Raw genomic sequence first — 27,725 nt, 5'->3', positions numbered from 1 at the left:
CTACATTTTTTGTTTGAAAAACTTTTCTCTAAAATGCATAGATTCAGAGAAAAACGCATTTCAAAAACTTTTCGAGTTTTTCAAAAATCTATGGGAGGGTATGTTAAAAATCTGGAGTTAAGCTTCCCTCATCACCCCTAACATATTGGAAAAAACATCAATCGGTAGGTAAGGATTTTCAAATAAAAATACAAATTGACTGTACTATATAAGCAGTAAATACTAAACTTATGTTTAAATAATCAAAATATTACTGTTAATTATTCGAGATTAGCGAGCGTAGCTTTGGTTAGATATGTTGATTCCGTGTATTGACGAATTATACGTATCAGCATTACCTCTCTCTCTCTTTCTGTTTAGCTTACGGAACCACCGTAATGTATTACTTCAGAGAATGAATGTTGGTGATATGTATGAATGCGAATGAAGTGTAGTCTTGTACAGTTCCAGTTGACCACTCCTAAGAAGTGTGATTAATTGAAACCCAACCACCAGAGAACAACGGTATCCACGATCTAGTATTCAAATCCGTATAAAAGTAACTGTGTTTACTAGGATTAGAACTTTAGAACTCTCGATTTCAAAATCAGCTGATTTGCGATGACAAGTTAACCACTAGACCAGTATGGTGGAAATATCAGCATTACCTAATCAAACACAAACAACGCTCGCTAACCTCATCTAATTAACGTTAAATATACAAATTATATATGTTACGGGCAATTAATCAAATAATTACGCATAATTACCAGATTAATCAAATCTACCTTTACAGATACATTACTTGAATTTTATATGAATACATGTATAAATCCTTATGAATAATCCATCGTCGTTTCTCATAAAAATGCTAAATTATTACTGTTTTTGTTTTTGCAAAAAGAAAACATAGTTCTTTTGTTCACGGTGACCGCAAATAATTTAACAGTAAAAATTTTAGTAGTAGGGTATATTATATAATCTAAAATTTCTAATGAAGGAAAGCACCTAAGTTTAACAATCATAGATTTATTTAAAAAAGTATAAAAAATTAAATTAGATATCAAATACAATCCTTTTTTTCATAAATTACTTTACTATAAATTCCTTAGTCCGATAAAACAATTCGAAAAATTATTTATGTTAAAACACAGACATCAACTAGCTTTATTCTCCTCAAGTTTTATGATCTATTCGGCAATATAAGCCTTTAAGAAAAACACTATTACCTCCGTTTAATCGCGTTGAAATAAATTTTTTTGTAGTTTTTTATACTAATAAATGAAGTAGACTCATTGTTTAAATAAGTATTTTATTACATAAAAAGCTATTATTTTTGTTTAAATTAGCTTTTGATAAAATAATGTTAAAAAACAATTTGTTGGTTCGTCGAACCACTTTTCTTTTCCAAAAAATTAAAATATTTCTAATTTTTGCTAAGTAATATGCACACGAAATTTACGGGTACTGAAAGGTGAAGCATAATGTTAAAAAATAAATAAAACAAGTAACAACAAAGAACATATGTAAATTATTAAATGCATTATGTTTAAATATTCAGTAAATAAAACATTTTCATACGATAAGAAAAATTATTCATCCAGTTAAGATGTCGAATTTTTATCTCTTCCACTGGCTCAATTTTGAAGTTGACTCTTTATACTATATATATTATGTACAAAGGAGTACAACACAGTAACAGTTTAGTAATCTCGCTTTAATTCCAAATATGAATCGCTTAATTATTTGATTGATCTATGATCTGTTATTAATAAGGCTTAGTATAAAAGCCTTGATCTAGTAATATCACCTAATTGGTAAAAGTTTATTTTTAAACAATTTTGTTAAAAAAATTAGCTTTAATTATTAGTATTTCATTAACTGCACAGATTTAGAAAGAAATAAATAGTTTAATTTAGTAGTAATTAATATATTTAATTATAATAATATTTAAGTGTTGCGTATAAAAATATTTTAGTTTGACTTTTTGATAATAACATTTTAATTAATTATTTTAAGTAATACAACATTCAACAAGCATCCAATAAACAGTAACACGATATCAATTGTCCACATTTACAATTCTATAAATATGCCATTTATAAAAATTCAAACAGTAATTATAAATCATGTAGTTTAATATCGATAAATTTATTTTATTTTATATAAATGATTCATATTGTATACAGACGCTATTTATTTAAATGCAGTTTGTTTATTATTCATTACATTCGTGATTTATGAATGACAGAACAGGTCACATGAAAAGAACATCATTTGTACTGCAACCGATTTGCATGAAGTGTCATTCCACACGCAATAGAAAGTCATACAATGGTACACGACATAAAACTAAGTGAACGTCAAATAATTTAGTTATAATTAAGATTAGGTATACGTTAAATAAAAAATAAATAAATAAATAATATAAATTACTTAATATTGTACAAGAACATACTTTATAATAAAAGTAATAAATAATAATAATATTTAACTTTAATAAACAAATATATAAAATAATTCCGCATAATTAAATATTGCAAGATTTATCATACATATCGATTTACAATATATTTTATTTTCCCATTATTCATTGAATATTTAAATTAAATATTAAATTTTCCCATAAAATTATTTTATCGTAAATAATCATAACATTAAAAAGGTACTATTAAGTTCATACAATAAATTTTATAAATTATTGTAATGAACTAATTCTAGAAGAACTAATGAATACAAGAATATTTACTTTAGATTTATTTAAAATATGAAATTAATAGACAGATTGTAAGAAAACTCTAGTAATAAACTTTCAACCTGGGCTACAGATAAATTACCATATACAAACAAAGGTCGCCTAAAGTGCATTCACTATTAAGATTAAACTGATTAAACATGGGGACTGTCACGCTATCAGGTTATTCTGTCAATTTGTTTTTATGATACAGCTCCCGGAACAAACACAATAACTTCTCCTGTACTCAAAATCCATTAAAATCAGCTTTTAAGTGTGGAGATAGATAACTACAAAATGATAAAAAAAATATAGACTTTATCAACAACAAATACGTAAACATAGATATATAATTCGAGGGTGATATATGACTTCAGTAAACCATGCGTAACTTTAAAACGTTACGTTGTATAAATCTCTAGGTAAGAATTAGAATCAAACTGCCGGAGAAATATGAAGTTTACTGTAAGAATATAATCACTTCACAATTTTTCAACAAACGGTTGATAATTAGATAATTAAGATGTATTACGTTCTATGCTTTACACGAAAGACAGCTGAAAATTCTGCCTGTTTTAATGAGAATTCCTCTTGAATCTTCATTCTTCTTTTTTCATTTATCAATTGTAATTATGAAACTTCGCACATAACATGACAACGTTACAATGTATGGTTCAGCACGAAAAGAAAAAACTCTGTCGCAAATAAGAGCGTCAGAAGGACGGATTTCCGGTTTCAGTTAACCTTGAAAACGTAACCAAAAGCCCAGTCTTTGGCCTCTAACTCCGGTTCCTATGAACAGATTCGCTGGAAAATCAATAAGGTTCTATTCAAACTAGATTTAATCATCCTACCAAATTTAATCAAAATCGGTTAAAACCTGTAGAACGAAAAAAATCTGAAAATTTACATAGAACACAGTTTTTTGCCTCTTAACTCCGGTTTCTGTGAACCGATTCGCTTGAAAATCAATAGGGCTCTATTCTCATAGGTATACATCACCAAGTTTCAAAATCGGTTAAGATTTGTGTCCGGTAGAGTGGACGAAAAAAATCGTATATATACATACAAACAACATACAGACATATGTAAATAAAAATTGCAAAATCGTGTTCAGGAGAGTCGAAAACGTTGGTGAGTCCTCCCTCCCTGGTGAAGAGGCATGAGGCCGAGTAGTTTGGGACGAATAAGGTTCTACTTTGCTCGGCCATATTGCCCAGATCGGCTGCTGAACAAGTGTCGGTTGTTTTGGTTATTATAGATTTGTTGTCGGTATAATAAACGGTCGGTGCTTCATACGTATGAGCCGGATTGTAAAATTCTTGTGCTCTTTGAATCGCCTCAAATGATTGAATTTTTGTTCGTATTCTACCTTCATCAGGAACTTTTTTAATTCTTTATACAAACATAAACAAAATTACTTCTTCTCATCCTGGTTGTTTTTCTTAATTTCGCTTTGTTCCCTTAGCAAAAAAATGTTTGGATAATATGTCAGAAAAGCTCTTGTCTACTGGATTTAATTTTATTTTTTTAACTCTTCGTGTGCCAGCGCTTGGCTCAGGTGTATTCAAAACTTTATTGTCTACTAACTTCTTATTTAATAATATACTACTTTCAATAAAAGAAACTTCCCAAAAATGTTTTTCTGTTCTACTGAACAACCCTCAGAAAAAATATTCACTAATTCTTCTGAAGGTGATATTTTTATAACCGTTCTTGTAATCAAAACAGTACATATACCATATAGCTCATCGCTTTTCTACTTCTTCACTAAACATCACACTATCAAAATTGTCAAATTCCATAACCGTACTTGTTGACAACGCGCGTTTGACTGAAATAACTAGTAACTCGAGACGCGCTTAAATCACACGTTCCACGGGGAAACTCGAGAAGCCCATTGGACGCGGCGTTGAGTAAAAGCGCACGATTGCATGTGTTCACTGCCATTTGTTCACTAATGCTTCATTATCGCGCGTTGGCATGACGCGCGATCAAGCGCTTTCATGTGTACAGGCCCTTACCTCTTGCTATTAATATGAAACGCTGAAATTACATAGTCAAGAAAACAGGTGATAAACGGAGTAATTTTATGCTAATTTTCCTTAATTCCTACAGATTTTCTTCAAACGAATAGGGGATGCTTACTCAATGGGTTAGCCTAAGACGATATGCTTACGGTAAAGACAGAAAATAAGCATTTTATTTTCTTAAATTTAAGATATATTCCCCTTGTATAAATGAATTCATAATGAAATAAAATTAAATAAAAAATGACCTAGTTTGAGTTGGTTTAAGTTTTTAGTTACCTAAATTATACTACCGCTTTTATGATTTTTATAAACTTAGTTTAGACAGCATATAAAAGTAAAATATTTGTTTAATAAATAACATGTATACTAAATTATTATTATTATTATTATAACACAAGCTAAACGTATGCAAATTGTTTTGTATTGTAAATATTTAACTACGTCAGCAAAAAGAAAAATAAAAAAAATATATTATTAAGACTTACTTAACAAACATCATTTACATCAGGTGATGAGGAAACGCAGTAATCAAACCGGTATACCGCTTTGTTTTTTATATTGTAATATTATATGATACTGCAGTTATTTGATAACTTAAAACAATTTAATAAATCTTACTACAAAATTATTAATGTAATGATTAGTAAATAATAATAACAAGAAATTATAAAATAAAAATTTAGCTGAATACAGAGTTTAATTTTTTTATAATCTTACTTTCAATAGGGTCCGAATTGTCAAAGAAATTAAATTTTACAATAAAAGAACCTCAAATATAACTTTTTGTTGAAAACATTTTTGTTCAGTTATATGATACTATTTAGATAATTTTCTTTGGAATGTTGGATTTTATTCAAACTTAGTAACGGTATGTTTACGATTTATTGTTTACAGTAAATTTATTGTAAATATGAATTAATATTAGGGATCTTAAAAATGTAAAAATACCCATAGCACTTTCAAAGAACGCAAGATTTATCATATGTGTAGTAAAAAATGTTATTTCTAAGCAATCACCAATAAAATAAATTCTAAAAATTGTTATAATAATTTTATTTTTTTTACCTTTTATAAGTAAAAGATATTTTACTTATATAATTAATTACAGATTAAAAATATACGAAAAAAAAATCCTAAATGAAAATTTTCCGAATAAATTTCTGATAACTAATGTAATTTGTTGGATAACAATTATAATGATACACCAATAATACATTAAATAAGCATCTGAAATATTGATAAAACTTAAAAAATAATAAGTTAATTACAACTGTTAATCATGGTTTTATAACGTATTACTTAAATATAATTGTTGATTAAATGATACAGTGTTCTAATTCATTTAGTTAGAACGCTCGCTTAATTCCGGACAAATAGTCATGTAGGTAGGTTTTTCTAGCCCTAGATTTACATGTAGTTCCATGTTTGTACATATGTCTTTATGAAATTGATAATTATAGTTTTAAAAATATGCGATCTAGTTTTTCTCGTTTAACCTTCGGGTCTACAGTTAGGTACTGCTTCAGAGGACGAGATGAATGATTTGGGTAGCGTGTCTGAAAATGCCATGCCTGACCGGGATTCCAACCAGGGACCTCCGGGTGAAAGCCCGAGACGCTACCGCTCGCACCACGGAGGCCGGCAACAATTTAAAATTATTTTAAAATAACTCCAATCTTACTTATTAACCAAATTAATATTAAATTATCAAACTCAATAAAACATTATAAAAATTAAGAGAGTTCTTGAAGTTCTTGGGGTTTTAATTTGTAATATACGAAAAATTATGATTTTTTTTTTCTTATAATTTAGATAATTATTGGAAACGTTAAATTTCAGCAATAAGATGTAAATGAACAATGCGACAAAGGTAAAATAATCTTGAATTATTCAAGAAATTAAAGGTAACATTTAATTACTTGTGTATATTTGATTATTCTACCTACCTAGCATTAAAATACTAATTAAAAGGGAAACGAAAACGTGGAAGACCTATGTAGGAAGATTTAATCCATGGATCTGTTTATATTTTAGGCAAACCAATTATACGTTACTACTACGTTCACATTCTAACATGCTAATGTCAAAAATACATTATATATAGGTAAAGCATTATTTTTCACTAATTCGGCAGTTACAATAAAACAAATACTATAACAAAGTTCAGGTATGCCAATCGGATCAAAAATCGCTCACAAAATGATTTGTGTTTTGGAATTCAAGTATCATGAAATATTGAGAAATGAAAAAAAGGAAATTCTTTCATTCCTCTGTGTGTTAATACCGAATGATGAATTTTTTACTTACACATTTTTGCATATTTATTTATTTAAATTTAAGTTTGGAAGAAGAGTGGTTAATAAAACATAAAAACCACAAATGTGTAACAATTATAAACTAATTACAAAATAAATAAATTAAAATAATTTTACCGGTAATTATCAAGTGTGATTTTAAAAATTAATATAAAACTTTAACTTCGAAAAATTCACGATTTGTTTAATCTACACATCTTTATTTTAAAATTAAGAAATCTCTTTATTATGAGAGAAGGCAGGAAAGAAAATTATCTCATTTCGGAGGGTGTAACAAAATAAAATGAGATTAATTAATTTTTTTATGAGCTACAACAAAATATTTTAATCATTCCTTTTTAAATACAATAAAGCGAATTCGTGTTATTTTATTTATAAAAAGGTAATATTTTCTTTATTTTATCTAATTACGTAAACGTAAAACTAATAAATAAATATATTAGTTTAGATTTACCTCCGCCGATTACACTAACATGCGAGATAAGATTATTATTATTGCACATCATTAATAATATACTGAACATTATTACAATCTATTAATGATATATTGTGCCTTTAAAAGAAACACTAGCAAGTAAAATAAAATAAGAGGATGCAGTTTTAAAGTTGTCATCATTTATATTAAACATCAAATGCACCCATATTAGGGCAATGATTACTGAACGTGCAGACCCACAACTCTCCATTTCCAAGTTCTTTTGACCTATATTCTATAACTAGGACGCAACATACTAGCTCCAGTGAGAATAGCAGAACAATGTGAGCGGACATTATGTTTTATTGTCCTACACTATAGCGATAGGCAGAAAGGAAAGCAATGTAACGTTAATTCCCTTCACTAACCTTTTAACTAATTATGAATTACTATTAACCTCTTCCTAAAACAGGCATCCATGTAATAATTATATATTTTATAAAATAATATGATCATAAATGCAACCTAATTATTTTACTTTTAGTAATACAAGTTCATAACTTTAATTAGATCATTAGGGCTTTAAGTTACTAGGTTCATTATAATAATAAACTACCTAACAATCTGAAAAAAATCTTAGAAATCCACAAAAAAAATTAGTATTTGGCCTAAATTACGAGAGAATAAATTATTACATTATACAAAATAACAACTACTTACCCTGTAGGTGTCGGTTTATGGGAATTTATACGATCCAGTTTCATGTTACTCACAATAAATTGAGGTTGAAGTAATTACATTTTTAAACTAATTACAGTATATTGTGTAAGTTTAACATTTAAACAGTAAAATTAAACTAAAATTCCATCATAAATCAAAAATAAAAAATTAAAGAAACATAAAAACTTAAGAAAGATAACGATTTTAAACATTTCACGAACTCATTACATGTAAAAAAAAAAATTCCCTAATCTAACCATAAATACTAAATTTTATTAAAGGATTACGAGTTCTTTGAAAAGTAATTAATATTAAAACCAAAAGTAAAAAGAATAGAAAAATAAATCAATCATTCGTATTTAGAAATAGATAGCCCTAGAAACCTAATATAGTCATGAAAAAACTATAAATCAGTAAACTAAAATAATAAAATAGACATAAAGAGTAATTTTATTACAGTAAAATAGATGATAAAAGTAAACATAAAAAATTCCAAACGTTCATTTAAATAAATTGAGTATTAACGTATTATTTTTATCGCTTTAATAATGAATTTTTATTCTTTTTTATATAATTAACTTGCACATTACTAATTTCATTTTTTTTAAATAGTAAAGTAAAAACAAAATGTAATTAGAAAAAACCATTAAAAAATTTAATAATGCTTGCCAGTATTTTCTGATGATAAAATTAAACAATTCCAACAAATCTTTGTGGAAAACATATATTATACTTGCTCTTCATTAGATCAGCAGAGGAATAGATCACCATGTGAGTTTTCTAATTCTTAGTAACAATATAAACAAGAAATTTTAAAGAAAAGATAAGAATGGCAAATAATAGGCACAGTTTTCATGTGACCGATAAAGGAAAATTATTTGAAACTCATCAAAAGAGATAACAAGCCAAAGTGTATGGAAAACAGATTTCAGCAATACATGTATTATAGGGCTCCGTTACGATATTATACAAGAAAATAGTGATAAAACAATTAATAGTGATATAATTAATATGTTTTGTTTTCTTCAAACAGAGTCTACAACTCTGAAGAAAACAAAAAATATTATTCGTATTCTTGAAAAGATTAGAAGGCTTAATTTTACCCGATGGGCAATTCAGTCGATTTAGACTTTTTGTGCATTTTTCGACACGGTCCACAGGCAGTCCTCCTCAACAGATTAAACAAAAGATACAACAGCTCTGCAGATCCCAGAACGGAAAGGAACGCAAGGATAGCGGAATATTTATATATATATATATATATACTCTTACTAATCGCAGGGCCTGTACAAAAGAGCTGCTGTGTCATTCTTTTTTTTATAGGCGGGTGCTTATTTGGCGGTTATATTTTAATTTACTTATAAACGGAATAGCGGATAGCGTTCCGATCCTTCAGACCAGATTGAAAAAATTTACTCGGGCTGAATTTCGAAGACTGGCCGCATTTGCTTTTCGTTCTCCCGGCGTGATTCCCCTTTAGCCCTTTCGGTGCTAACGCCTTCCGGCTAACAGGAATGCGCGTCTTGGAAGCCCTAGTTGTTGGAGGATGCAATGCACTCCCCTCGCCGGAGAGAGTTGCATGTGCTGACAATGACCTAAATTGTAAGAGTTAGGTAAGGAGGATGATTGGTCGGTGAAACAAAAATAGAAAGCTTTTCTTCACTCACGCGTCTTCATCATCACGCCTCCGCCGGGTTCAAGCTGGGTCGAGTTCATTCTATAGCAATGGGTCCTTCTTCGTTCTTCTTTAAGACCTAGTATCCATAGCACGGACTATCAAGTCACACGTATATATAATCACAGATTCCGAAACGTAGAAAAATGACAAAATGTAAGAAAAGGGAGTGAAAGATGAAAAACAACCCACAGATTTATAAACTACACGCTGGAGACCAACAACCACAACCGAAAATGATCAAGGACCTCTTTAAAGACAACGGGCGCCAATCCTGGCCACAATAACTTCTAAAATCTAGGAAATTTTGACCAGGAATAGGAGTAGCGTATGACTGAACAGCGATTTAGAATAAAAAACTTAAATGTACACAAAAAAACAATCATTTTACTTTAGAAATTAAAGAGCCACGTAAAAAAGTAGTTATAAACGAACGAAATTTGCTTATCTAAGGGATTGAAAGATGTAAATGTCAACCTGAATTATACATTGTTAACTATGTCTCTACAACAGAACATTAAAATAAAATACTAAGATTTAGAAACATTTCATAATTATTATCAAGTAATTTTAAATAAGTTGATTTTTCTGTAAATTCTTTAGAGAAATATTTCTAAATAGATACTGAATCGAGGCAAAACACACGAAATTAAGTCATAAATTAAATGATAAATATCCCTGGAATAAATTTATATTGATAATGTTGAATAATTTTAAAATCAAACAATACATATAAACTGAGCTGAAACAACTATAAGAATTTTCAATTAAAATTATAAATTACAAGAAAGTTAAATTTTATAAGAAAATCAAATATTAAAATCATTTAATAGATTTATAAAGCGAAGAACTAATATTCAGGAGTAATTTAAAATAAATTAAAACCAAATTATGGCAAATTCTTAATAAAAAGTTAATTCAATTTGCAAAATATAAAATTTGAATTTCTATGAATAAAGAATCAAATCCTTTGCCTCTACCTTAGAGCAATATTAAGGTACGTAACAAAATATTAAAAAAACAGAATTTGATGTTTTGTTAATATTTAGAAACCTATTCCTCAACCTACCCTACATTGCTCATTTCTCAATAGATTATTTAACTATTCCGCAATAAAATATTTTATGTAGTGTACCGATTTAAAAATTTGAAATAAAAATGGAAACTACTTCTAATTTCATTAAACTGGAAACACTATTGAGGTATTGATTATTGAGTAATTTATTCAGATCTTTTATAGAATTTATCAGTTATTCAAACACATTTAGAAGTTCTAATGAATTCATTTGCAGGTAATTAAGTATTATTTTAGATGTATAAAAAGATTACTTCCGAAATTGGTAGTAAAGAGCTAAAATAACTGAAAGCAGTGAATCGAAGATACCTGGACTATACTACTGGCTGACAGATAGCTAGTCAGGTTTAGAAGCGCAACTATTTATTCCTCAATAGAAAACATCAGTTGTTCATGTGATACACTACAGTTTAATCTGTTCATAATAAATTGAATTACCTCACTGAATGTTTATGTGTGGCGGCGCATAGTGGGCCATTATGCTATGCCTTTTGCCTTCAATTAATGGTCGAAATGAGGCGGTCGTGTAATTCTTACTCCAGTTAATACACCACATCCGAAACTACTCTGTAACACTTAGCTTATTAACATCTACTGATGTTGCCAAATTTTGGTATAAATATTAATGATAGTTTTAAAGAGCTAATAAATGGACTGAAAAATTGCAGAAAACAGTTGAATTCCGAGAAATAAAGTGTATAAAAATACCATACATATACAAAGAATGAAAAAAAATTTACGAATTTCTTTTTAAAAAGAAAAAATAGCATAATTGCCGATTACATTCCAGAGAAATGTAGTACTTTCTTTTCTTTTCACCCAGAAAGTTCTAGGTTTGAATCTCTATAGCTCTGGACATTTTTCAGTGGCTTTAATAATTATTAAAAAAAAGTAAGGTAGCTGAAATGGATAAAGCCTGCTGTGAATAAAAAAATAATTAAGATAAATTTAAGCGTTAATAATTCAAAAATTTTTAATTTATCGGGAAGCCCTAAATCTCAATTTTCTATGTATTCATTCAAACTAAAAGATAATTAATAAAGTGTTCATGAAAAACAGTGATGTTTAGCATTTTGTTCTTGTAACTTAAAAAAAAAAGTAAAGTACTCGTATAAAAAAGTCGTGCTAGTCGTAAAAAAAAAGTAAACAAGATCCATTGGATTATAACGTGAAACTTCTTTTCGAAATAGAATAACTAAATAGGCCAAAACGAAGTTTTAAAAGCGTTATAGATAACAAGAAATGTAATAATGCAGAAAAACTTACCTTGGTAAATTATTACACAGTCTACAAGATTTAGAATGTTATCTAAATTAGCTCTCATAAAAAAAAATTCTGAAAAAGTCATTATAAAATAAGAAAATATTTCGTAAATATAACAAAAGAAAAACAGTTCTTCATATAAAAATTGCTATTATTCTATAATAAAAAGTCTACTTAAAAAAAGTTTAATTTGTAATCTACAAACACGATATCGAAAATCAATTTGAAAATTAATAACAAATGGGAGATTTTTGTTTCCGTAGAAAAAAATCTATTTTTTCTTGATAGAAGTTCCATTAAGTAAACAAAAAAATAATCATAAGTACAGGGAAATGACTAAATAAAAATAATTTTTGTATTGATAAATTAATAAATATTTAGTAGGATATCACAATTTTAAAAATACTTATCATATTTTTTTCTTATAGGCTAAGTTTTTGTTTAAGCTACATATTTAAAATATTAAAATAAAGCACTAAAATTTATTACAATTAACTATAGAAAAAGTACAAAAAATTAATGTTAAAAAAAAAAATAATTAAAACAATATAAAACTTACCAGAATAATGGAATATTAATAAAATACACGTCCTTACAATAACGGGGAATTATTCTCTAATAAAATGTACCGTAAGGCAAGTAAAATAGAATGAGATTTAATGCTGAGTCACGTATTTATAACAGCATCTTTGTGATTTACAAACTTACATAAATGGTCTACATAAATGAAAGATAAAATATTAAAACCATTACATAAAACTTTTCTGTTAATAATTAAATGCTTAAAAATCACTTTACCGTAGCAGACAAATAGATGTAAGTTCGAATGCAAGCCGACATGAAATTAATAATCTCGAAACTAATTAATAAAGTTAAGAAAAAATAATACAAAAAAGCTAATTAAAAAATAATCACACATTTTTGTAAATATCAGATTTTTGAAATTGACACTAAACTAAAAACCACCAAACAGTTTACTAATCACTAATTTGGCAGTCAATTCAACGTTAAATTTTAAATAATTTAATAATAGGTACTTTAGTTTATATTGCGATTTTTTGGAATAAATTTTATTTCGAAAATCATGGATTGTATATATATATATATTTAGATACACATACTAGCCGGTCCGTCTTGCCAGAAGCTGGACCTTGGCTCAGGTTAGCCCAGCCCAATACCGGAGCCAACTCACGGGTTCCTCGGGGCGTACCCCATGGCCGCAGATCGCAGATTCGCTCGCCATTCCCATCTACCCGGACAGCTCCACCTCCTGGACCCCCGAACTGTACGTTATTCTCATGGTTGTGAAAATAATATTAATAAATACTAATTATAATATTCAGGCTTTATAGACACTTGAAAAAGAAACTGAATTGCAAAAGATAGAATAATGGTAACTATGGCAACTAAAGTACGCACACCTTTGACGACGAAAAATTCATAATTTATTTATTTGCCATAGTGGCAGAAATACAATAATGGAGTAAGAGAATTAATCTATTTTTTCCTTATTGAATATCTTTAATTCACAACTTAACTCTCCTTGGGAGCGAAGAAATGATGAATATTATTAATATCTTAACCTTCAAGGGAGTTAGGGTCTCGGTTGATGGCTTAAAACCTTCCCTGGGATAATAGGAATGTATCCTGCAAATTTGGAAGTAATCGGTCTGTTGGTTCTTGCGACATGTGATAAACAAACAAACAAAATTTATATATATACATTTCCGAATATTAGTGATTTGTTAGATCGATAGTATACCTTATGCATGCAAAGGTTAGCGCTACCCATTGCTCCTCACAAAACAGTGCCCCAGGGGTTCCCCGTTTGTTACCAGTTGATGGTGATGATTGGTCTAGCCTCCACGAGATGCTCACATATCTTACCACATTAGCCTCACACGCAATCCCCACGGAAAGCCCATTACTGTTAAAAATAAATATTTTACATTTATTTTATTTAACTTAAATTCAATTCTATTTTGCGGTTCTCAATAAATTCAAAAGATAGAAGAAACCTTTAAAAAACTACCATATCAAGTTCCATAAACTAAAAACAAAAACGGAGTGATTTTTAACACTCGCAATTTGATTTTTTTCTCGGTTTCCAGTCTTCAGTATAAATATTTAAGAAACAATTGAAAGAAATATATATATATATATATATATATATATACATTAAATTTCATATTTTCGATATATATATATCGAAAATATGAATTTTAAAAGAAAGATAATTTATTGGTAATATTAGAAAGTTATAAAATGATTTTTGGTCGCAAAATAAGTAACATACATTTATTTTTAAAACTATTCAAATTCAATTTCATAAGATAAAACCAAAAGGCTAGTATCCTCTTAATTTAACAATCCGTTCTGATATTTATCTAACTATAACAGAATAAAAATTCATGACCTATTCACTATTAATACCCAGGTAGCCCGCAAGAATACAATAATCACCACAGCGGAATAATACAAATGTAAAGCTATCAGTTCATTTAAACGAAAATAAATAAAAGTTAAACCGCCCTATTATAATGCAAATTTTTTAATTCTTATGTTGAACTATTATCATAACTATTTTTTAGTAGTCACCCAGGAAAATCAAAACTATAAATATATGTATACATCTGATAAATTTTATTAGCAGCTTTTGTATTTTCGAATTACGGTGAATAAAAAGAAGACATAAATCAGGCTTACATTCGCTCAGAAGCCCACACTATTTAATAATACGCCTACTAAATAAAATACAACTGTATAATCCCATCAAAAAACGAGGAAGTTGGAAATGTTATAAAGGAATTCTTTATAATAGAGAATACGTTAGGTTGTATGATGCTAACAGATGAAATATTTATAAATTATATGCAATCAGAAGAACCTGTAACCATATGATAAAAGAGAAGGTATATAAGCGATTATATAAGTAGTCAGTGTTTGGCTGCAGTATTGTTAAAGATATTAAAAGTGATCCGATAACTATTTTTTTTTTTCAAGTTGCCCCGTGTAAAAAAAAGAACTGCAGTGACTGTAGAATTTCCTGAAGTATACTGATTAAAAAAATCAGTATACCTTTTTCTGAATAGCTAATCTACTTCGAAAAATGATTATGCAACCTGACATTAAACAATTCCTTAAAGCCCTCAACAAATCAATTTTAGTGAAATTTAACCAGCCTTCTTTACAAAAGAAGAAATCTGTATAAAAATTTCCGTAAGTATAATTAAGGTACTAATATTAAAAAAAAAATTATCCCACCTTTCACTTTTTTGAAAATTATCTTATATTTAAAAAAAAAATATTTTTCATAAATAAATATCTTATTTAGATCCGTACGTTATATATTTTTACTTCATATACTGGGACTGCAACTTAAAAGAGGCCTCATCTCTTAGTTTAGTCTGTAAATAATAGTTTATTGGTGAGCACTTTCGTAATAATCTACAGAAGTAGTACTATTGTAAGTAGCAGTCATGCTCATCCTCTTGGAGTAAGGCTATGAACTGTTGCATAATTTCTTGTTATATGGCAGCATCTACAGTTTCTTCAAAAAACAACATATTATTCCTCACACCACACGCCTATTTTTTGAGGTTCTAGGGGAGGTTCAAAGAAAATGTGTGGGTTTTCAGTACCCTAGGTTCGGTAGTTCTCCGGACTCTGTCACCGGAAAAATGACAACATATAACGCTGACTGGAAAAAGGAAGCTGCATCCCATAAGGTTCGAGGTAGGCGAATACCGGATTCGTGGAGTGGAGAATACAATAATAACCACAGCGAAATAATACAAATGTAAAGCTGGGTGATCTATATAAGTACTTGGGAGGTATTTGGCCGACGTAAGTCGGCCAAATTAGCAGCAAGAGCTTCCAGAAGAAGGACTATAATGCCTGCTGTGACATCTATATTGTTCTATGAGACACCTGTTTGGAAAAGCGTAATACGCATTAGACGGATTTGTAGCCGAAGTAATAAAGAAAAAGAATGAAGAGGAGAATGATTAGGGCGATAATGTGTGTGCGTGTTAGGGATGGGTGGATAGCCCCAGTCGGGAGTGCCGACATGCCGAGGTGTGCCGGTTTCGTTGATCGACTGGGGACTCCAGGGTAGATCTCGGTTGATGGGTGCGTATGTATGTGTATGTGTGTGTGTGTGTGTGTGTGTGTGTGTGGGTGTGGGTGTGTGTGTGTATATGTATGTATATGTGTGTATGTGTGTATAATACACACACATATAATATATATATAAATTAAAAGAGTGAATTGATTAACATGGATGAAAGGATAAAAAATCAAAAAATCCAGCTGTGACTGGCTGACCTGTCATGCCGGACGTACTGCCGGTAGGTGGGGAGGCCATTTCGCGGCGAGGACGCGCTCCTGGTATGTGCTATACTTAACTGGATGACCGGCCCAGGAGTGTAGGGGGAAAAAAGGTCTGGTAGTTCTGACTATTAACATACACATACCAAGGTGAAACCACGCTTTAAAATGAAACCATGGAAAACCATGGTTAGCTCATGGAAACTCATGGTTAGCTCATGGAAAACCTGTATTCGATACGGATAACATTTCAGCAAACTCCTCACTACAGTATGGGATGAGTCTAGTGAAATATTCTTTCCCCGGTTTAGCTTCCGCGGTTTAGAGAAAATCTTGTAACTGACGCTTTAATGACCTTTACGATCTGCGTCGTTAAAACTGACCTTTGACGGGAACGTTTCTGGTCTAACTTCGAATCTGTTTCACGAAATTGTTTAGCTAACCTCTGAATAACGCTTTTCACTAGGGCTTCCTTTTCAAATTTCTCCCTGAAATTTCGTCAACTCACAACATGAGATTTTGTCTCCATCAAGAAAACACGTTCTTCAACAGTCAACCGCATTTTAACAAATAACAACCCACAACTACACAACCTTGTTCAAAAGCCAATGCTCGAAACAGATTTGCAATACTCAAATGTGTAGGCAATAAACGGTCCTCCCTACTACTGTTCTAGTCGTACCAATATCTTCTATATTATCTTATTCATTTCACAGCAGTATATGCATTTATTATAAACTATTAAGTGATGGAGGGGCCTCTTTTAAGTTGAACACCTGTACGTGGCGTCAGGAATGGGTAGATGTAACCCATAGTTAGTAAAGTCCCTTAGCAACTGAAAAACGTTAATTACAGCAATATCAAAAAAGGTGAAATTAAGATCGGAAAAAAAAATATATATAACCTTATATTACACATAAAATGACAAATATATGAAATAAATAATTAAACAAATAATAAATAAAATCATGAAAAATAACAATAAAACTACTCATATAGCGTTGAATGAAAATATTTAAGTACTTTTTAATTAATAACTTAATTTGTACAAGTTAAATGGAATGCCAAAAATTCAATTTTTTTTTAAAATTCTTTCTAGTCTCAAAAGACCATGCATAACTTGCAATTACGATATCTTCTGATATTTTTTTCTTTTTTCTATTTTCCCAATATTTTCTCAAACTAAGTACATTCGCTTTCTTTCTTCACTCAATTTTAGATTTGGATTTGATGTTTTCTTTTTAACTGAGAGTCTTTATTCCTTTTATCATATCTCTGTAATCACAACTATTTTCTACAACTTCAATTTCGATATTTTCCTTTTCCATGTCTTCCAAAACGTCTTTGAACCAATTTGTTATTTTTTTGTTTTTCAAAATAGTGTATGAGCTCCTTCGATAATCTATCTGTTTTCATTATTTTATGTAATATTAACCTTCATTTTTTTAAAGTTGGTATTTTTTTAATTTCCATAGTAAGTTTTTCTGTTGGTTTTAAGCATTCTCCATCTTATTTTAATTATAAATTCTTCTAATTTCTCTATATTTCGTTTTCATCTCCCTAGCTGATCTTTTCTAGCTGTAATCATAACTTCCGCCTTTTCATTAATCGTAATCTCTGTCTTTCTAATCAAACTTTACCAAATGTTTCCTATAACATTTGTAACTGTATATTTGTTGTTTCTTTGTCTTTTGAAAGTTATGTAATATTTCCCAAGTTTCAGTATATTGATTAATACATGAAGTGAAAGAGAAACTAAGAAAGTTTTAGATGAGTGCAAGCTCATAAACTGTTTCCTGTACCTTCCGCTTGAAACCACTAATAGCAAAGGTAGCGACCCCTAACAGAAAGCGTACTATGTCGTATCAGTGACGAATCAACATTTCATGATATTGGAAAAGTAAACAGTCACAATGCGTGTATCTGGGGAAAATCCTCATAAAGAACTATTAAAGTTTACACGAGACTCCCCAAAACTGAATGTTTTTTTGTGCCGAAACCCGACGGAAAGTTTACGGGTTTCGTAAATTTTCCGTCGGAAAATTCCGACGGAATATTCCGTCTTGCTTCCATTTTCTCATGGAAGCAAGGGTATCTGGAATGAACTATCTTGATATGCTACAACTATGGCACTTTCCTCAACTGCAATACGAACCACAGAACTTTATTTTATTGGCAACAAGATGGTTCGCTTCCGCACTGGCATAACGCTGTACGAGATTGATTGAATGAAGTTCTTCCAGACCTCTGGATTAGTCGCAGGGGACCAGATGACAGTTCGCCCCATCTGACCCCATGCGATTTTTTCCTTTGGGGTTTCTAAAGTGTATGTGCCACGTTACCAGCTAACCTACCTGATTTAAGATACAGGATTGAAGCAGCTGTCGCATCAATTACTCCAGACTTGCTGATTAAAGTATGGGATGAACTCTCCAACTGGCTGGAAGTGTGTCGTTAACGAATACTGCTCTCATATTGAAACAACTGCTTAAGTTGCTCTTCATTTCTTGTGTAATTTATCAATGTAAGTAAAAACTTAATAAACATTACGTAACTTTAAAACCCCAATATTCATTTTGAAACACACGGTATTTGTATTCTTGATGTTCCTAATTTTATTTCTTTAATTCCTCCTTTTTGTAATTCTTTTCTCTATATTCTTATTTCTTTATCCAATACTATATAAAATACTACCGGTGAAATCTTATATCTTGTCTGACTTCTGTCTCTATTTCCCCTAAAGCCCTGATCAATCTTCTATTGAAACATATGGTTTTCTGAAGTCAACAAAAATAATTATTAAATTTTAGATTTTAATGAAAGGATTGTATTATTGTGCTGAGATTAAATAACTGTTCGCTATATGAACACCAGACTCTAGATCCAGAGTTTGCTAATTTCATTTTTTTTTTTAATTATTATTTATTAACTCATTAAAAATAAACTAATTAAAATAACATTAGTTTTGTAAAAGGAAACATTCTAAGTAATTTGAAATGTATCGATAGGAAAATTTTTTAATGGCTCTGTAATTTATTAAAGAATGGTAACTGAGCCTTTTTGAAATAGTGGAAAACTCTTTCATTACACCAAAGTACTGTGTGCATACTTTTCATGGCGAATTATTTCGAACGAGTGTGAACCGGCTTAAACCTGGTCTCCGTCTATTATCCGATATATATTGGTTTCGGAAGTAACTTGTTACTCCCAAAAATAACATAGACACTTTCAGCAGTATAAGCCTCCCACACAGATTTTCCTGGTAAAGATAGAGAAAAAAAAAATATATATATACCTTTTTTTAGCCTACGGGACAACAGTTATGTATTGCTTCAGAGGATGAGAGGAAATGGCAATTTTAAAGCGCGAGAAAGCGTCATGCCTTACCGGGATTCGAACCCGGTACCTCCGGATGAAAGGCTGAAGCACTACTACTTGCGCCACGGAGGACGGCTAGATCGTGGATGACGGTGTTCTTTGGCGGTTAGGTTTCAATTAACCACACATCTCAGGAATGATCGACCTTGAGACTGTACAAAACTACACTTTATTTACATTTTTACATGTCATCCTCTGACGTAATACCTTACGATGGTACCGGAGGCTGAACAGGAAAAAAAGAGCTAAAGATAGAATGAAGAACTGTCCCGTTGAATTCTTTACTGAGTTCTTTACTGAATTCTTTACTATATTCCGTTGTCTTAAAAGCATATCAAATCCATAAAAATGCTATAATATTCAATTCTATACACAAACGCACTCCGTTAACCATAAGGAGGTATTTTATTATATGCTGTATTTAATTACTCCCATATAAAACCGATATGACTGCTAATTCTTGTACTTTGCTGGTATACGTATTTCATAATCATAAGAAACAATATGGCTGATAGTGAAAAGATGTTAAGAAAAAAATGAATATAATTCTTTGTGTGATGAAGCAATGAAATTGTGAATCACTTTAACTTTAAAGAAAATTTGAATATTACATTATTTGCGGTTATACATCAAGTTCAAGTTAATTTTTTTAGGCCTTACTTATATTTTTAATTCAAAAAATATATATTTGGGTGAGATTAATAATAGTTTTTTTTCTAAATAAATTTGGGTTTTTTGACCAGAATTAGATACTCTGTTATTAATCGATACAACATAACTCAACCAATATTATGGGTTATATCAATTATTGTTTTTGGATTTTTTATTTTTATTAATAATTTGAATGTGGATTTAATAGTAATCTTTTTAAAAATACCATTTTGAATTTAACTCTGAATTATGTACATACCCGGCCGTCACTCTCATAAATTGAGATAAGTCGTAACAAAGTGGATGTACTGTAAGGCGTATCTAGAAACGAAATCTTGGGTTTATATTTATTTACAATAAGTAAATTTAGAATAACACTAACATAGATATATTTAAGAATAAAAAAAAGACCAGAAATAATCAACCAGCAATTATAATAAAATAAACCCCATACCCTGAACAACCCAAAAATCCATAAATAAATCCAACAAAATTAAAAACTAAAAGGAAATAAAAAATAAATAACTAATCCAAAAAATAGTAACTAAAAAATAAAGTAATTACCAAAAGAAAGAAAAAAAAAGTTCATTCTAAATAACATTAATGCATGTGTTGTTTTTTTTTGTTTCTGGTTATTTAATTCTAATTAGTTCTTGCTGTGTTCGTAAATTTTTGTCTTATTACTTCATTGTTTATTTATTTATTTATTTTTTTGTTATATTTGGTTTTCTTTTCATTGTTTATTTAGTTTTAATTTTTTTATTTTTTATTCAGGCTGTGTAGTTTTTCGTTTTGTTTTTTTTTAAGTTTATTTATTATTATCCCATATACTCTACACTTTATTTATTTTCAATTACATTTTCTTACAAAAAAATTAAATACGAAAAATAATAATAAAACTATATCGAAAATACAGCCATTCAGTACAATTAGATGTAAGATACGTTAAACAATTATTATTAGATGTTCCCTTAATTTTTTTAAATTATTTTTTAAATAATTATAATTATTTGAATGGGAAGAATTTTAGCTCTTATTCAAATAATACACGTGGGTGTTAATTCGTAGTTTTATACGCACTAACACAAGTGTTAGTGTAGTAGTAGTTAATGTCAAATGAACTACACTGAATATAAAATAAATATGTTATAAGTAATTATACCTGGGGAAACTCCCATTTTTAAGTTCTAATTAGAAATTTCTGAAAATACTTTTTATTGTTAAACAGAGGTCGAAACATTCACGTTACGTTATTGGATATAGAAAATTAGTTTTTAACTGTCCCACCGAAAATAAAGCTGTACGTGGTAAACATAAGAAATTACTTGGTTACAGAAATGACTTGAATAGTAAAGGTTAATAGTATTTTGACATTTTTATGTAAATATTGACAAGATTTTTATTAACATAAGAATAGTTCAAATTAGTACGTTTATTTTCAAAGTAACACATCTATTAGAAAATTCTTTTGGTTAAATGGATAAATTTTTAAAAAATAAAAAATATATCCTACAAATTTCTTTGTGATACAAATATTCTTTAAAGTTAAATATTGGCTATTTTCAATTATCAATACAGAATATTGTTAATTGAAGATAGTTTTAGCAATAATTTTAACATTAATCGGATCAATTAATTTTTATTCAAAACTTTTAATGTAATGTTTATACATTTGTTTATCCGCTGTAATAAACCATGTAAAAACTTTGTTCAGTAACTTTTAGATTGTAAATTCCGAGCTTGAACGTAATTATATAGGAAAACAACTGTAGTAACAAAATATTTATAAGTCATTATGTAATCGTAATTATGTGAAAATAGCATTAATGGTAATAGCATTCATAAGTAATTTAATAAAAAAAAGGGAACAAAAATAATGCAATTACCCAGTAAATTGCGTATTTCAACAAAATGATACCTTAAACGACTATAAAAATAGCAAGAAAGATTAGACTAACAGTCGCAATTCATGTTATTTTTAGCTATTTATTTATTACTAATCAACAACAATTACTCTATCTTTATGAGATCAAAACAAATAAATATTAGTATTTAAATGTGTGTCAACAATAAGTGTTGACTTCCTACAGAGATATGACAAGCTCATTTTATACATTATAAAAAATATATTTAATAAAAATATTTAAACATAAAAACTATTTTTTTTTTGTGAATAAACACTTACTGCGATCTAATTTTGAAGTTTTTCCATTTAGTGTAAGATATAACTCCTCGATTTGAAATTGAGTGATAAAAGTAAAATCTTATCGCAATCTTAATTTCCAAATTTTTCCCTGCAGTATTTTTTTCCATAAAAAACTACAGGGATTTTTTCTACATCGTACAATACAGTTGTAAAGACAAAGTATAACGTGATTTTACTGTATTATTCATTTTACAGCAGGAAATATAGAAGTTATTTTAACAAATTTTGTTTTTCAAAAAGCCGTTTCATCATATGCCATTTCATCCCGTCATAGTAGATTACAACACGACTGCCCAAAAACGAGTGTAATGTATTTAGAGTGTATGTATATGTTTATTCCAACGTAACAGCTCAACGGTTGAACCGATTTAGATAAATCACCCCGCCTTGGAATCCATATGTTACCGGGAGGATTATAGGTTTTGTGTGTGTGTGTGTGTGTGTGTGTTTGTATGTAGCTGATTCAAAAGGAATGGAAAATAACCCGGAAACTGATTCTAAAGCTTGAAATAAGGAAATGTTCATACAAACCTATGTCCGAATACGATTTGTTGTCGAGTTACGGCTAACGAAATATTTGGCGCGGATTCAGTTGAAAAGTGATATTTAAGTGTGTTAGGGGTAAACCTGATGATTTCTTATGTTTTTTTGCCTAAAAAATCGAATAAAACTGGTCCCAGAACTGTATTTCCTGTAGTTTTCATGATATTCAACGTAAAACAGAAAAATACGGTTATGAAAAATATTATTTTTTTTTTTTTTGTATGAAATACAACTTTGTTAAATGACTAATAAATGCGTAAATGTTGTTATCAAAACGCGTAGAAAATTTTATTCAGAGAAAATTGGTTTAATAATGTATGAAAAAATCAACTTTTATTAATAACGAACTTAACAAATGAATTAGTAAAAATTGAAAACAGTTGTTTTTAGTACAATAAATTTACACCTTTGAAAAATTAAAATATGCTTAATTTACTTTTATAAAATACTCACTGTGGTTTATACTCAAATAATTTATTACACGACTGATTAAAAAGGAAAGTAATGTATTTAGGGTTTTGATATGTCTGTTTGTTCTACCGTAGCAGCTGAACAACTGAATCGATTTAGATGTATGACCCCGTAACCCACCGGGTTGGTTTAGTGGTTAATCAGCTGATTTGGAAGTCGAGAGTTATAGCGTTCAAGTCCTAGTAAAGCCAGTTATTTTTACATGGATTTGAATGCTAGATCGTGGATACCGGTGTTCTTTGGTGGTTGGGTTTCAATTAACCACACATCTTAGGAACGGTCGAACTGAGAATGTACAAGACTACACTTCATTTACACACATACATATCATCCTCATCCATCCTCTGAAGAATTATCTAAGCGGTAGTTACCGGAGGCTAAACAGGGGAAAGAAAAAAAGATGTTTGACCCCGTGCGGGAATCCTTACGTTACCGGGAGTGTCAGACTATATAAATATGTGTATGAATAAGTATAAATAATGTATTGTATAATAAGTATATATGTATATAATAATAAAAGTATATATGTGTATAAATAAGTATATGTAATAAATGTATAATGTATGTAAGTATAATAAGTAATGTAGTATATGTATAGGCCTCTATATATATATACGTATGTTAAAATAAATTTAAAAATTTGAAAATAAAATTATACTACATAAAAAATTGTCACACGCACGCTCTTTAATTATCCTACATCAAAGAAATATGTTTGTCAGCAAAGTTTTTTTGGCAAACTTGTTTTTAATCTTTAATATTTATGTTTTGTTTTGAATAACGACTACAATTTTTCTTTGTCAAGGAATCAAAACGAAATTCTTTTTTTTAAATAAATAATTCTGATTAAAATACCTATACCTTGAAAAAATAACTGGCCGATAAATCGAAAACCGTTGATCGAAAACATCCATCGTGTAAGCACAATGAAAAAAGATTATCCTTTGATACTAAGTCAGTTTTATTTATGTTTAAAGCAGTAAAAAAAAGGATTAATTTCGTTCAACGATAAATTTTGTTCAGTTTCATGAAGATAAAGGTTTAGAAAATGCATATATTAACAAAAACGAAACTCAACTTCAATTTTTTAACTCGTGAAGTAAGTTTGATTATTATTTACAATCTGAAAAGTCTACACTAGTTGATAACTGTGAACCCAAAATTACGAGTACCATAATTAAAATTCTACATCTACTGTAAAACGTATTAAATACATATATATTTATTTAATTAATTGAACGACAGTTACCTGCCGATTCGTATCGGAGGTTTTCACCGGAAGATAGTGAGTTCAAATTCCGATCGGTCGTACCCATTTTTCATGCCTTACAAATATTACATTTATATTATCACACATAAGTTTTTAGCTTATGTCGTAATAAAAGACCTATAGAAAAATTCACCTAGAACCACGCTTTTATTGACACGATTCGAACAAAAAAAAACTCACAATTACTTTGAACTAAGAATTAGGTTATTTATTTAATGATCATTCAAAAACTTTTACATTTATTTTTAAAAATATATAAATAAGTAATAAAATTCGCGTCCACTTCATTTTCATTTCAGCGAAAATAGCTATAACATTCATTCGTATAGTAATAAAAAAGATTCATGGTATGATCATTTACCGATCAAAAGCTATTATAAACGAAATTAGAACAGAATAAAGGTAGGTGGAGCTTTCAATATCCCTTTTAAAAGAAATAATTTTCTAAACTTGTCTAATAATCAATGTGAAGCCATTAAACATATCATTAAATCAAAATTCTATGTTCTATTTTTCAGTTCCCAATCACAAAAACTAAAGAAAAATATGAACTTCCATATTTACAAATTCATTACATTAATTATAGGATATTATAATAAGTTTTACAATTAGATATACAAGTATAAAAAAAATTCTTTCTAGGGCAAGAATTACCATTAGTTTCAGTAACATAAGAATATATTTTAAATCGTTTAATACTCGTACATACCAAAATAATTAACAGCTAATTACATCCTGAGAAATAAACATACAGACACAATAAAATAAAACAGTTTTTTTTATTTTTTTATTTTTAGATAGTAATTATTTATTTTTAGAAAAGTACTTTTCTTTAAGAAAAAAGAGCCCGCTTCAAAATCAAGTAAAAAACATTTATAATTGGAATAAAAAAAATTAAATAAAAATCAAATTAAAACAAAAGTTACTTTATAAATTTCTATTTTTTTCTTATATTGTATTTTCTATTTACTGCCGAATTCAATCTGGCAAAATTAAAAAGTTATTTATATATTTAGTATTTAAATTATTATAAAAGAAGAACCAAGTATTTCCTGAAGTTTAAATTCAGTTGTTTATTTTTTCGTTTAAAGTAGATACAGTAACTAAATTTCACTTCCATGTACGAGTTAATGCACTGGTTAACGAGGCTCCGCGTGATTTCCTCGGAAATATTAATTTTCTTTTGTCCTGCAGGTCACTATTAAGACTGAACGTTTCGGCCATCTGCAGATCATTCACATTTGAAAACGATTTTGGATACGGACACCGTCCGGTGTCCGGTAGGTATTTTGGATATCTACACCATCTTTAGAGCTGATGATGTTCGGCCAGAGACGATGTGATTGCAGATGTAACAGAGACTTTCCGTTGTCCACATGCTCCCTGACAAGCATGTCGTAAGACGCCCATGTAAGTCGGTATATGGGAGCCCTGAAATCTTCGGTGAGTAGGTGCCTGGAGGCAGTACAGAGATTGCACATCCGTTCCCTGCCAGTACATATGCCTGTTCCACCAGCTTATGTACTGAACTAGACTACCAGGGTTGGCAGCTCTGGAGTGGGGGTGTACCCCGGCGGCTAGCCTTGCTACAGAAGAGATTAACTGATCATGCAAATTGAACAATCTATCGTGGCAGAGGGTTTACCAAAACACCCTTGTTTAGAACCAGCCGTGTCGCCGGAAGAAAAACGGAAGAAAATTGCTGACTCAGGAAGAATTAGACATGAGGTGAGGAGTCAGCAGAGAACCTTCAAGAACAGTTCACACAGACCTAAGTAATTTGTGATCACGAAGGAAGATGGTTATCTCGCGCTGGGTATTACCTGAGCATAAATGATTAAGTAGATCTCGCCTAATGATATAGTAGCAGGATTGGACTGTTCATATCGTGACGATTCAGCACAATTTCAATTCTACACAGCTTAATGTCAATCATATTACCGTACAACAATGATCGTTAGCATGTTTACAGAGTATTTGAAATCCATCCTACTTCTGTTTTAAGCTGATTTAAGCAAACGATCCACTCGTCTATTCCCGGATTGTGTTCTTGAGCACATTACAAATGATTATCGTAATATATCCTAACATTATTATAATTACGCATGTAATATTAATATAACATTAAATAATTTAAACGATTTTTTTTTTATTGCTGATAATGTTTGATGATAAATAAATTCTGTCGCACCGATATAAATGGTTTTAATAACTGAACCTAGTACAGGAACATTTTGTCTACATAAGTTCCAAACAAAAATAAAACAGACTACAGAAAGATTAGATTTAGATGTAAATAAAACCCATAAAAATTATGAATACAATATATTTTTGATTTCTGCACAATATTAATAAATTCTGACGAAGAACCTGCTACTAATGAATATTAGTTGAGATAAAGTCCGACTTACCTGATTATTTAATAAATATGTTGATAGTAAGTTGTTATAAATTAAATTAAACAGATTTTAAAGAATATGGCAATTTAAAAAAAGAATTCTTAAAACCTTTAAAAATGTATTCGGCATTATTTTTTCTGTGAAACCCAATTCAATTGAAGTCAGCTATAAAAAATATGGGGTTTCCGCTTCTTGCGTCATGAATAATTTATAAATCTCTTTCGTTAGATGCATTGAAATTCAAGAAAAGAACGACTGGAACGTAAGGT

General features: G+C 29.5%; 1 protein-coding gene across 7 annotated transcripts in view; it reads right to left on the bottom strand.

Moving 5' to 3' along the window:
• The window catches only part of LOC142333781 (uncharacterized), a 187,546-nt gene that overhangs the window by 83,563 nt on the left and 76,258 nt on the right, over positions 1 to 27,725 (bottom strand). The window contains exon 2 of one of the 7 annotated variants that reach the window (XM_075381326.1): positions 13,972 to 14,136. The exons of the other annotated variants lie outside the window; for them this stretch is intronic. The gene's annotated coding sequence lies outside the window, so the exon portion shown is untranslated. The remainder of the gene's footprint in view (positions 1 to 13,971; positions 14,137 to 27,725) is intronic. 7 annotated transcript variants of the gene reach the window in all.

The sequence above is a fragment of the Lycorma delicatula genome, chromosome 1 (assembly GCF_047948215.1).
Source record: "Lycorma delicatula isolate Av1 chromosome 1, ASM4794821v1, whole genome shotgun sequence".
Lineage (NCBI taxonomy): Eukaryota > Metazoa > Arthropoda > Insecta > Hemiptera > Fulgoridae > Lycorma > Lycorma delicatula.
The sequence above is the reverse complement of the archived record's forward strand: the minus strand, read 5'-3'. Positions and strand labels throughout refer to the sequence as shown.